This window comes from Pelophylax lessonae (genome assembly GCF_965119305.1).
Source record: "Pelophylax lessonae genome assembly, chromosome: 4".
Taxonomy (NCBI): domain Eukaryota; kingdom Metazoa; phylum Chordata; class Amphibia; order Anura; family Ranidae; genus Pelophylax; species Pelophylax lessonae.
Window position 1 is genome coordinate 408,676,074 of NC_138771.1, and position 12,793 is coordinate 408,688,866.

The window sequence follows — 12,793 nt, forward strand, 5'->3', positions numbered from 1 at the left end:
TTATCAACTACTGAACGAGCCAGAAGAAGATCCAGAAACCTCTGCATGTACTGCGCATCCCCGGATCGAGTGTGTATATCTGTATGCTGAAGCTGACAAGCCCACAGTGATGAGTCTGGAGAGTTGGATCTGGTTATTCAACACATCTCTACATGACTACTGAGTGGAGATTCTGCAGCTGCAAATCCAGCCTACTACAAAAACGCAGGAGCGTTACACCCAGCCATTGCTGGATTTGATCTTTCTTACTCTTTTTTGGGTGTACCCGAATTGAATTTTTTTTTAATTAAAAACCAAAACCAGTGTTGGCTACCTCATCCTCCTCCTCCACTGCCGCCGCCGTTTCCACCTACACCGCCATATCCTCCGCCACCTCAACCTCCTACTCCATATGGGCTTCGTCCTCCTCCTACATCATTCAAGATGATTATTTTTTATTTTTCTGTTTTTTATGTTCTTTTAAGTTATTTCTCTATCCACATTTGTTTGCAGAGCACTTGCTATGCTCTTAAGATGATTTTGCTGCCATTTGCAGCCCTCTAGCCCTTTCCATGTTTGTTTTAGAGGCATTTTAGTGCTCAAAAGTTCTGGTCTCCATTGACTTCAATGGGGTTCGGGATTGGGACAAAGTTCGGGTTAAGTCCGGGTCACGAACCCGGACTTTTTTTCAAGTTCAGGCGAAACCGAACATCCAGGTGTTCGCTCAACTCTAGTCACTTCAATGAGTCATGTGTATACATTTCAGCTTGAGCTATTGACTTCTACAAACAACTGGCTTTTTTTTATCAGTGGAAATTAGAAAGTGGAAAATGTGAAAAAGAGTTCCACTTTCTGGTTGGATAACAAAATGTCTCAAACACAGCCTAATGTAGAAAAAAAACAAGGCTGAGGTTAATGCGCAGAAGCTCCCAGGATGACCACCTAACCCTGGAGCTCCACACCACTCAGGCCATCTGATCCCTGCCACAGCCAACAGAGTGCTCGGGCCCCGACTTGCTCCACTGGCAATCACCCTGGGAATATCCCAGGATCACCCAATGTCAGGTGGCTCCACTCAGAGGAATCTATCCCGCCAGTTAGATCCCGGCCCGCGGCAGGCCAGCCCATCCAGGATGGTGCCTGCTGCTCCATGAGGCCGGACTCGGAGAGCAAAGACTCCATAGCAGACCAGGAGGCTAGAGGCGGCTCTGCACTTCTCCCAGCCAGTTCAACACTGCATGCTTTGCCTTCCCCTGCCTCCACTGAGTCACTGCTCGGGAGGACCTTGGATGAACTGATCCTAACACCCATGGGTGACATTATAGCCAGTCTGGATGCATTTGATGGAGCATCCTATGACCAACCCCACAGCCCAGACAATTTTTCTTCCATGATGGCTCCTTTCTCTAATATTCTATCCAGAGACCTAGTCCACACAGCTGCCGAAAATCACATCCAGCATTCATGCAGTCCTGCAGAAATCAGGTGCATGAATTGAAGCCATTGAAAAGAAGGCTCACCAAACTGTTGCCAGAACTAACCAAAATACTTCCAGAATACTAGATCTCCAAGATCAATTAGAGACTGCTATAATTTCAGAATTCAGGGCCTGCCTAAATCAGGTAGGAAGTTCACCCTGCGATCTGCTCCTTTATTAATGACCTAATCCCAGACATCCCAGACTATTGCCTGGAACTGGATAGGGCACACAGGGCCCTTCAACTGCTACACACAGATGGTCTACCAAGAGACATTATAGTCAAACCTCATTATTATTCAGTAAAAGAGGAAGTTATGAAACTTTCACGCAACTCTGACAGACTCTCCATTCAAGGCCATCAGGTCCAAGTTTTTGTGGATCTCTCTCCTTTTATTATACAAAGGCGATGCTCCCTGAAACCCCTCTTCCTGGTCTTTACCCAGATGAAAGAAACATACAGATGGTCCTTTCCATTTCGGTTTAAATTCTCTTATCGGAACAAGCTCTTTCGCTTTTCCTCATTCTCGGAAGGCGAACGCCTACTTCTGCACCTGGGTCTGATTACCGAAGAGCTGCTACCACCTTCTGCTCAGAGAGGATCTTCATCTACAGAGAGGCCTTCTCCCCCTAGTCCTCTCACCCCTATGTGGCAGAAACAGCAACCGGAAAGGTCTAGAGACTCCCAGCCTCCCTGAATGGAACATCCCGGCTGAGGACACAGGTGTCCTGTTTTCTACATTGTTGAACAATCTGTAGTCATCTCCCTCATCATATGTACTTTTTGTCCTTCACCCTAACTAAGTTTACCTGCTCCCTAGGGAATTCCTGTAGTGAAAGAGGCTATTTTTGCCGTTTTACTTTAGGTTTATTCCTATATCATTTTGCACTTCAACAAGCACATATAGTCTTGAGACTTTACCTGAACTGTAGTGTACTTGCACATAGGTCTGTCAGTAAGCCTCGTACGCCCTCTACAGTGGCTCCCAACTCTTTTTTCTTGAGAGAGCCCTAGGGGACGACACAAATACCTTAGGTCTAACCTGGTGAAAGTATTATGTTATATTTGCACTGTTGCCTTTCTGCTGCTCTGGGCTAACAGTGGGGGATGTCTTGTTTGTGGTGATGTCCCCGCTGGAATCCAGAGCTTGCAGAAGAATAGCTTTCCAAATTCTAACTCTTATCCATATCATGGGGCAGTACTCTTTTTATTCAATTGCTATCTATTGTTTCTTAAGGAGGGTTGGCCGCAGCGGCTGCAATGCACCTCCATCTGTCACTGAGTGGTTTATGCCATCCTCTCACAGGCAGATCGATGTCCCCCAAATTTGGGGATATCAAATTTGGGGTCAGGTTTTGTGGTGGGACAAGGCTGGTTCCTTCCCTTCCTTCGGTGGGTTTGTTATATTACATTTACAACAAACGGGGATATACGATGTACTATTGACATAAACACAAGCACACTCACACACAACAGGATGAACTAGATGGACTGGTGTCTTTTTTAAAACATACAAACTATGTAACAATGTAAATATGTATGTTTTTATTGGTTTCTCTTTTTTGTTTTTCTCTCCTATCTTTTTTTCCCCTTCTTGTTCTCCAAGCTCTCTGCTCTCTACTGGTATTCTAGGAAGTCCTCTCTCAGCATTACACAAGGTCTGGGCATCTGGAATGGTTTGGTTAAATCACTCAAATCTGGAGCATATGCAGGGTGAGATTCTGTTTCCTTTTGAGCTGTCATACCTTCTGATCCATGTCTAATTCCAAGCCTACTAATCTGAATTTACATATAGCGTCCCACAATGTCCAGGAACTAAACTCCCTGGTAAAATGACGGACATTATTACAACTGTATCACTCCCATAAGACAGATGTAATTCTCCTACAGGAGACCCATTTCCCTAACTTGTATAGTCCTTCCTTCATTCACCAGAGCTATTTCCAATCTTACCTAGCCAATGCAGAGAAAACACGCAGCATTGCAATCTGTTTCTCCAAACAGTTAAGCTTTTTCCCAACAAAAGTATTTAAAGACCCTGATGGTCGATATTTGTTGGTCGTGGCCTTTAATAACTGGGTTACATACACATTTGTTTCTAACTACTCTCCAAAAAAATGCCAAGCCTCCTTTTTTGATTCAATGGCACGAACCCTGGACATCATTGGAATTCTCAAAGGGAATTTAAACATAGCATTTGACCTTTCTTTGGATAAATCAGGCAACCGAGTTCCAAAATCCAAACTTCCCCCCAGGCAAAGCCTAAAAATTGCACAGCTACTTTACACACTAGGCCTGACTGATATTTAGAGGGAACTAAATCCCTGTGTTAAAGCAGAGTTCCGGCCTCAAATATACTAAAAAAAAAATTAACTAAAAATACCCCTATAATACTAATCCATCGCCCTTTACAGAACCTCTATTCTCATACTTACAAGGTGTACAGTATTGGATTTTAGTCTTTAAAAACGCTGTCTGGGCGCGGCCATCTTTGATGTGGGCATCTGAAGCCGCAGTGTAATCTGTTGCGCCCTTCTTCCTGAATCCAGGGAGTGTTCTGGAAGTTCTTCCTGATTCCAGCCTCCTGGGAGTGATGACAAACAGCTCTAAGGATGCAATGCAAAGGCGGAAGTGATGTCGGTGGCCGCGGGCCAAAGAGGGGGGGAGAAGGAGGAAGTACAATCAAAAATGCCCTGAAAATAGGGTAAGGGACCCCTGAAAAAAATTGAAAATGCCCAATTGTTGGTCAGCATAGCGAGCACTCCAGGAATCACTAAAGTTGCAAAATAGGCCGGAACTCCACTTTAAAGACTACACTCATTTTTCTGCTCCACGTTATACCTATGCCAGGATAGATAATTTCTTCTTACAATCCTCCTCTATTCCTCTAGCTTCCATGTCCAAAATCTGGGACACATCCCTTTCGGAACACTTGATAGTATCACTGTCCCTTTAGCACCCTATAGCCTTGGAAGGTCCGTTTAAATGGCGTCTTAACGAAGCCTTTTTGAGTGACCCCGTACAATGTACAGTTCTAGAGAAAGCCTTGAAGGAATACATCATGAATAATGACAAAAATATAATGTCTCTGGCAATACTTTTGGCAACCCACAAATCTGTAATGAGGGGGAAACTCATTCAGACCTCCTCCCAATTAAAATGAGAATGCAGAGCTGAAATATATTAACTAAATAGGGACTTCCTCTCCCTGAGCAAACATTACAAATGCAATCCCACTTCAGACACTCTATCACAACTGGACAAAGCCAGTCTAGCTCTAAACCTAACCCTGACCACAGAGGCAGAGAAACACCTCAGATGGACAGGGGCTTGATTTTACTTGCAAAAAGTTAAGATTGATTTCAAATTAGCAGACACTATGACCCTAATTCACTAAGAAGAAGGAGTCGAAATGCTCGCTCTTCATTTAATTGCTCCCAAGTAATTAAGACCTCAACTAGGCAAACATGCGAATGTAGAATTATGGCTAGATACAATAGTGAATTCCATATAGGCGTAGTGAGAATCGTGGTTGTGTTTCTATAACTGGCAATTCCTATTCAGCTATGATTATTCCTGTATATGTATGCCAATAAACCATTGTTATATGGGATGCGTTCTATCTCATGTGCGGCTGTGGTGTGTTTTGAATAAAAGTATTGTGTACAGACTGTTTTCTCCTTTTGCTAACGAATGCTTTTCTGAATGATTATTAAAGAGCAATGCCAGCTATTCTGTAAGGTTACATTTATTTTTTATGTATAGTTATGTATCTGTTTGGGGTTTTAACTTTTAGATTTCCTATTAGAAGACTATAGAGTTACCTAATTATCAAAGTTCATTCTTTATTCATCTTAAAACTTTTAGGCATGTCTAATTGTACTCTGCACATTGGTGCAGTGGTCTACGCGCATGGACAAAGACTGCTAGGTCATGAGTTCAAGTCCCAACCATGCTAACACCCTGCGAGTTTGCTGTTGTGCAATTATTATTTTGCCACATAGTAATACCTTGGCTAAATCAACTATAATTGCATGCACATGAGCATGCATATTAGGGAACCATACATGCAGATGTAGCAGTGCAACTAGGCGTTCGCCAAATTTCAGCATTCGCAACTGATTAAAATTCAAGAAGGTGATGGTGTGCCTGAAATTTGAAACCATGGTTTCAGTGTTTATAGATAGAAGCGCTAAACACTAAACCATTGAGCTGAGCACAATTATACTTAGAATATTAAGTAGTCCCATACTTGCTCGATTAATTAATTGACATAAATCTAAAAAATATATATTGTGCTCAAATGCATGATCAGTGTAAAATTTGTAGTCGTGACTTGTTTTGCTGATTTTTATATGTTTCTCATTAATGTACCAGTTATATCTCTATTATATATGGCAGACTTTGGGAATGTCTCATTTCTATTTTTGCAAACTGTTGGGTTTTATCTGTTCAGACTGTAGTCCTGGTACTTCTTTAAATTATAGGTCTAATTGTATTCCGCACAGTGACAATCTTTACCACTCACTGTTAGTAGCAGCAATTAAGTCATATGTTCAAATTCCAACCATGCTATAAGCCACCTAAATGTAGCTCTGGTGAATCTTTCAGCGCAGGAGTGATTGCACAAATGCAAATCAACACACTGCACAGTAAAACATGTTCAATACTGTCTGATTGTTTCAATTTTACAGATTGATGATATTCTTGTCATATAAAATACCATTGCATACATGTGAAGCATTCAAATTCTGTTCACATTCATGCTGATGTGACTGTGGCAAATGGGCGTTCGCTTAGTTTCAACATTCGCAGCTGACTAAAATTTAAAGTCTTTGCTGAGCCACTATGGTATCTTTACATCAGCCCCTCTGTTAAATTACAAACTGTATCCTAGTGCCTGTGCTTTATTTAAAAAAAAAGCCGATTTCTACCTGTTTTCACAGCTCCTATCGGCGATCACCTGATTCCCGGCTCACATCTCTCCCCATCTGACATCTCCAGGGGGCGGGAAGGATGATGTCAGCTAGGGAGGCGGGGAAGAAAGGAAGAAAGAGCCAGGAATAACGTGACAGCCGAGCAGCGCTGTGAAAATAGGTAGAAATCGGCTTTATTTTAATAAAGCACAGGAACTAAGATACAGAATGTAATCTAACAGAGGGGATGATGTAAAGATACCATAGCTTTGTAGCAGCTGGAAGGGGAGCAGAGCGTTGCCAGTGAGCTGACAGGCAGGGAGGGGAGGGTGGAGGAGGACATAGGAGGACAGTGCAGAGCTGCAGGTGATGGAGACACATACGTTGACCATGGTGTCAGGGTTCAGCCGCCTTGATACACCATGGTCAATGTACAGAGGGGAGGGAAGAAACTGGCAGTATTAGACAGATATTTTAGGTGATAGAATGGGCCAAATTACACAGCACAAGCACTGTGATTTAACAGGATCTGTTTTCTTTTTTTTTTTTTTTTTTTAGGGTAACATACGCTTAAAGTAATTGAAGGCATGCCTAGGATGTGAAACGGAAGATCAGTGTAAAATTGTCAACAATTTTTAGCTGTGACTTGTTTTGCTGATATTTATATGTTTCTTATTAATGTAAGAGTTATATCTGTTAAATATGGCAGACTTGAATATAGATCAAAAGAATCTATATTCCCCTCAAATACAAATCAAGCTTACGGCGCCGAGCAGCAGTACACTTCTGGGGGCATGTGCACCCAATTTTGTGATAATACATTTCCAGGCTGTAAATAAAATCAAACAGTGTTGCGCCAGATACAGAAAGTGAAAAAAATATTAAAATGGTGAATAATGGTGTATATCCAGGTGAATAACAGAAAGTCCATTAATCCAATCAAATAAGGGCAATCTCCAGTGCTTCACATCGCAGTGAATGTGTTCACCGACCCTCCACCAATAAAAATGGCCTCTCACCTCACTCTTAGACCCCCGAGTCACCAAGGGTCTAAGTCAGCTTGTTCCCTCAATTAGGCTATACACAGGATAATAACACCATATAGGGAAGTGTAGACCTTCACTCCGGTCCGATACGATCAGGTACACATATGAAGAGATAATAAATAGGATCTAGTGCTCTCCGTATAATAAACAGGGTAAACGTTTATCTAGAAATGCACTTACATAGTCTGGTATTTAAAAAGCATAACAAGTAGCAGTTCAGGACGCTTGTCTCGAGGGAATGTGACGTCAGACATGCAGGCTCCGCCCCCTATACACGTTACGTCAGCTCATAGAGCATGGACTTCCTCGGTAGGGCTGGACAATTAATAGATAAACAAATGGTGCCCTTACAAACAGCGAAGTCACGCCCACTGATGTAACCCATACGGGGGGAGGAGTCTGACGTCACCCGCGGCCACTTGTTCGGCGTTTTTATGATGTCTGCATCTGGCACTGTGTCAGTGCCCTCTTTGTAAGTGCACCATTTGTTTATTTTACAATAAATTATGTGAAGACAGAGAGCATTAGATCTCTTTCTATTTTTATGGCACCAGATGCATTGTTTTTATCTGAGCAGTGATTCCCCTGAGAGGATTGTTATGCATCGGTATTGTTATATGGCCTGGTGACCTAGTGGTCGAATACGGGAGGTGAGAGGCAGTGGGTGTCTTGGTGGTTGGGCTGTCACACAGGGAGCAGTATTGCATTTCTTCATCTCTCTCCACTGAAGGCCTCTCTCTCTGAAGAATCACTTGCTTCATTATGGACTTTTTATGGACTTTTATATGCCACGTTTTGATATCTTACTTTATTATATGTAATTTTAGTTTATTTTAGTATTGTGAGCGCTGCACTACTTTCTTTGTTATTTTTGTATTTGAGGTTTTTGGTTTGGCCTTCCTTAGTGTCCAGCAGCTTTTTTAGGGTACATGTTATAGATCTAGCGCTGAATACTTTTTGTGTTTAGTTCTCCTTTTTGCAACCATCAAATTTTAACCTGCTTTTGATTATCATTATTTAGGCAGGGAGCAGACAGTGAAGATGTACTCAGTACATGCTTAAAAAACACATGACCATCTTAAGTATTTTCTGGATTCTGCCTGCGGCTGATTAAACAGAATTTGCAATAAAGTAAACCAAGTAAACACTATTGAAGTTGTTACTGGATAGCATTAATTTCTTACTGACTGCTTTCACTATTTACCAAAAGCTTCCCACTAAAGTAATGAGTGTGGGGAACTTAAAGGACATGTTTACCTTTTGAACATAGTACATGTTACACCTGTATTTGGGGTGTAACATGTAACATATTCAACAAACTCCCATCCCCCTCACACCCCTTCCCTGTGACAGCTGTGAGGGATCTTCTCCCCATAGCCACTGTCACATTTTAAGATCGGTGTGACTGTGTGGGACTCTGCAAGCATTCATTCACAGTAATCTGTAAAGAAATTGACTTGTAGTTTCAATGGACTGTGAGCATGCTGATTAGCATGCTTGTAGTCCAATCACACTTCCTCAAGCTTTGAAAGTAAAAGCCCATACAGAGGTATAGGTGAAAACTAGAGGGACATTGCACCTGGGATCCACTGTCTGTGGGTGTAATACTTCTCAGAATATTGTAGAAAAAATAATGAATGCACATTTTTTTTCCTGCAAAAATATGTGTATTTATTTAATTTTTTTATTAAAGGGGAACCTAACTTTTAGTGTAGTGTCCTGATGATGAATGCCTACATTTGTCAATGAATGAATGAGAGAGGCAGTTTTACTGGGAGTCCTGAGGAGATAGGAGGTTCTTTAAACATAACCATGTTATGGATCTCCAAGTATTTACACATATTTAACATTTAGTAAATAGACTTTAAAACAAGCCCTCACTGACCTCTGTAGCTGCATGCATTCTGGAGCACAGCAAAATCACTGAAGTTCTTCATCATTCTTTCAGCAGTCCAGCCTAGGCTACTGTGTCACTGCTGAGCAGGGAGGCTATGTTTGCTGGGACAACTATTTGAATTACTTTTTTGCTTCTGCTATAAACTTGAAAATAGTGCCTGCAGCTACAGGAGTCAGTGAGGGCTTGATTAAAAGCTTGTTTGCTGCTTGTAAGTAATACAATATTTTATTATCTAAATGTCCATAGTCTGGACAGAGGTTCACTCCAAAGCCAACCTTTCTAGATGTAAACAAAACACAGTCCAAAAAGTTGCCTTACAAGACACCCACAAATTGCAATTGATTGGACAGAAAACTTACATTGATAAAATTATCAGAAAATTATACTCTAGATTATAAAACCAGAGTTTTATATAGTGGCAGGAATATTGTTTTATCTCTGGAGTAAATTCCTTTTTTATGCAAGCTTATAGGCTTTGCTTGCTGCAGCTTGACATTGCCTGCTATTGCTCAGTCTGTCTTCTACCAAAACTCCCAGATATTTCTCCACCCTTGATTCCCCCAAAGGTTCTCCCCCTAGTGAGTAGTTTGCGTTTATATTTTTAGCCACCAAGTACATCGCTTTTTTAATATACATGTCGCTTGGTTCATAGCTGCACCGGCTTTAGATATACATGTTCAGGGTTTGCTCCCCCAATTTTTTGCTTGTTTATTACACATTATTATTGCACATTATTATATAAAACAAAGTGTTTATGGGGAACTGTATCGAATGCTTTTGTAAAATCCAGATATACCACAGATATACCACATCCACAGGCCTTCCCCTATCTAGATGGCAGCTCACTTCCTCGTAGAATGTTAACAGATTATTTTAGACTTTCATTTTAAATATCCCTTTGGATGGGTTAAATTTACATTTAGGAAAGATGTTAAATGCTGTTTATAGCTGTGATCATATAACCATGTATCAAAACCAAAACAAAAAAAAAAAAAAATGTAATGTATTACATTTGCATGAGGTGGCTGCATTCGTTTACTTTTTCAAGCTATATTTACTTTATGTTAACCTGGTGATTCTGCCAGTAACACACTTGCAGCCGTAGAATAAAAAAGCTTACTTATCCTACTTTATCAGGAAAATAGAAATAGAACAAGGCTTTGAATAGCTTCCCCTGTCCTTTTGTAATTACCATAGATGGCTTATAGTCCTCAGAACAATTTAACTGATAACAGTGCAGTGTAGGCAGAAAGCACATTAAGTTATCAGGTGAAAAGGTTTCTGGCAAGATCAACAGAAATTTTGTACACTTATCAAACAGATATAAGACCTTACTTTAAATGGTATGTTTAATAGGCCAAAAGGGAGCAAATAAGGGAAGTTCATTGTTTGGTTTTAAATACACTTTAATCTAACAGTAGCTGATTCTTTCTACTACACATGCAAGTAATATTGGCTGGTGCAGCTGTCTGAAATGAAACCTGGCCACCCTCGCTCACTCACACACATTTTCAGAAAAATAAATGAACTGAATAGAAGAGAATCTAATCAATGATCTTGGATCACTGGAGAGGAAATAAATCTACTTGTTCATGGCAGTTTTCATTGTGAGCTGTATATTTCTTCTATACTACAATTGTTGGGCTTACATATGCTGCAGGATTAATATGGCACAGTCAGTGTTGGCTCTATTAAAAAGAACATTTTATTGTACACAAAACTGAATGAGTGCGCTAAATGCATACACAGTAACTTGTTGGCACATGTATTACTGTTCCCTGAGCTGCAATAATCTGTTACGGTTGTCTGAGTGCATTTTGTTTATTACATTATTTTACACATTGGTTACATTCATTTAACTGCAGATCCATAAAATTACTGTTTCCATCCCATGCAAAAATGTCCCAGCTAATGTGCCCTGCATAGTTTGTAAGAAAATCATTTTACCTGGCAAACTACTTACTATGGCAAACTAACCTTTTAAATTTAATGTAATGTGATTTTAATAGACCGTGATATAGCAGTATAGGTAAATCTTAGACGTGTTTCCTTATGTTTCCTTATTCTGGAATTAGTCCTCACTACAGACAGATATTATTCTTTTATTTTCTTTTTTGTTTTTTATTCATTTCTTTTAAGCAGAACTGTAGGCAATAAAAAAGATCTAAAATACATATATAGTGTCTCACAAAAGTGAGTACACCCCTCACATTTTTGTAAATATTTTATCATATTTTTTCATATGACAACATTGAAGAAATGACACTTTACCACAATGTAAAGTAGTGAGTATTTAGCTTGTATAACAGTGTAAATTTGCTGCCCCCTCAAAATAAGTTAACATACAGCCATTATTGTCTAAACCACTAGCAACAAAAGTAAGTACACCCTAAGTGAAAATGTCCAAATTGGGACCAAAGCGTCAATATTTTGTGTGACCACCATTATTTTCCAGCACTGCCTTAACCCTCTTGGGCATGGAGTTCATCAGAGCTTCACAGGTTGCCACTGGAGTCCTCTTCCACTTCTCCATGACAACATCACAGGGGTGGTGGATGTTATAGACCTTGCGCTCCTCCACCTTCCATTTGAGGATGCCCCACAGATGCTCAATAGGGTTTAGGTCTGGAGACATGTTTGGTCAGTCCATCACCTTTACCCTCAGCTTCTTTAGCAAGGCAGTGGTCATCTTGGAGGTGTGTTTGGGGTCGTTATCATGTTGGATGGCCCAATCTCCAAAGAAAGGGGATCATGCTCTGCTTCAGTATGTCACAGTACATGTTTGCATTCATGGTTCCCTCAATGAACTGTAGCTCCCCAGTGTCGGCAGCACTCATGCAGCCCCAGACCATGACACTCCCACCACCATGCTTGACTGTAGGCAAGACACACTTGTCTTTGTACTCCTCACCTGGTTGCCACCACACACGCTTTACACCATCTGAAACAAATAAGTTTATCTTGGTCTCATCAGACCACAGGACATGGTCCCAGTAATACATGTCCTTAGTCTGCTTGTCTTCAGCAAACTGTTTGCGGGCTTTCTTGTGCATCATCTTTAGAAGAGGCTTCTTTCTTGGACGACAGCCATGCAGACTAATTTAATGGAGTGTGCGGCATATGGTCTGAGCACTAACAAGCCGACCCCCTACCCCTTCAACCTCTGCAGCACTGCTGGCAGCACTCATACATCTATTTTCCAAATACAACCTCTGGATAGGACGCTGAGCATGTGCACTCAACTTCTTTGATCAACCATGGCGAGGCCTGTTCTAAATGGAACCTGTCCTGTTAAACCGCTGTATGGTGTTGGCCACCGTGCTGCAGCTCAGTTTCAGGGTGTTGGGAATCTTCTTATAGCCTAGGCCATCATTATGTAGAGCAAAAATTATTTTTTTTCAGATCCTCAGAGAGCTCTTTGCAATGAGATGCCATGTTGAACTTCCAGTGACCAGTATGAGAGAGTGAGAGTGATAA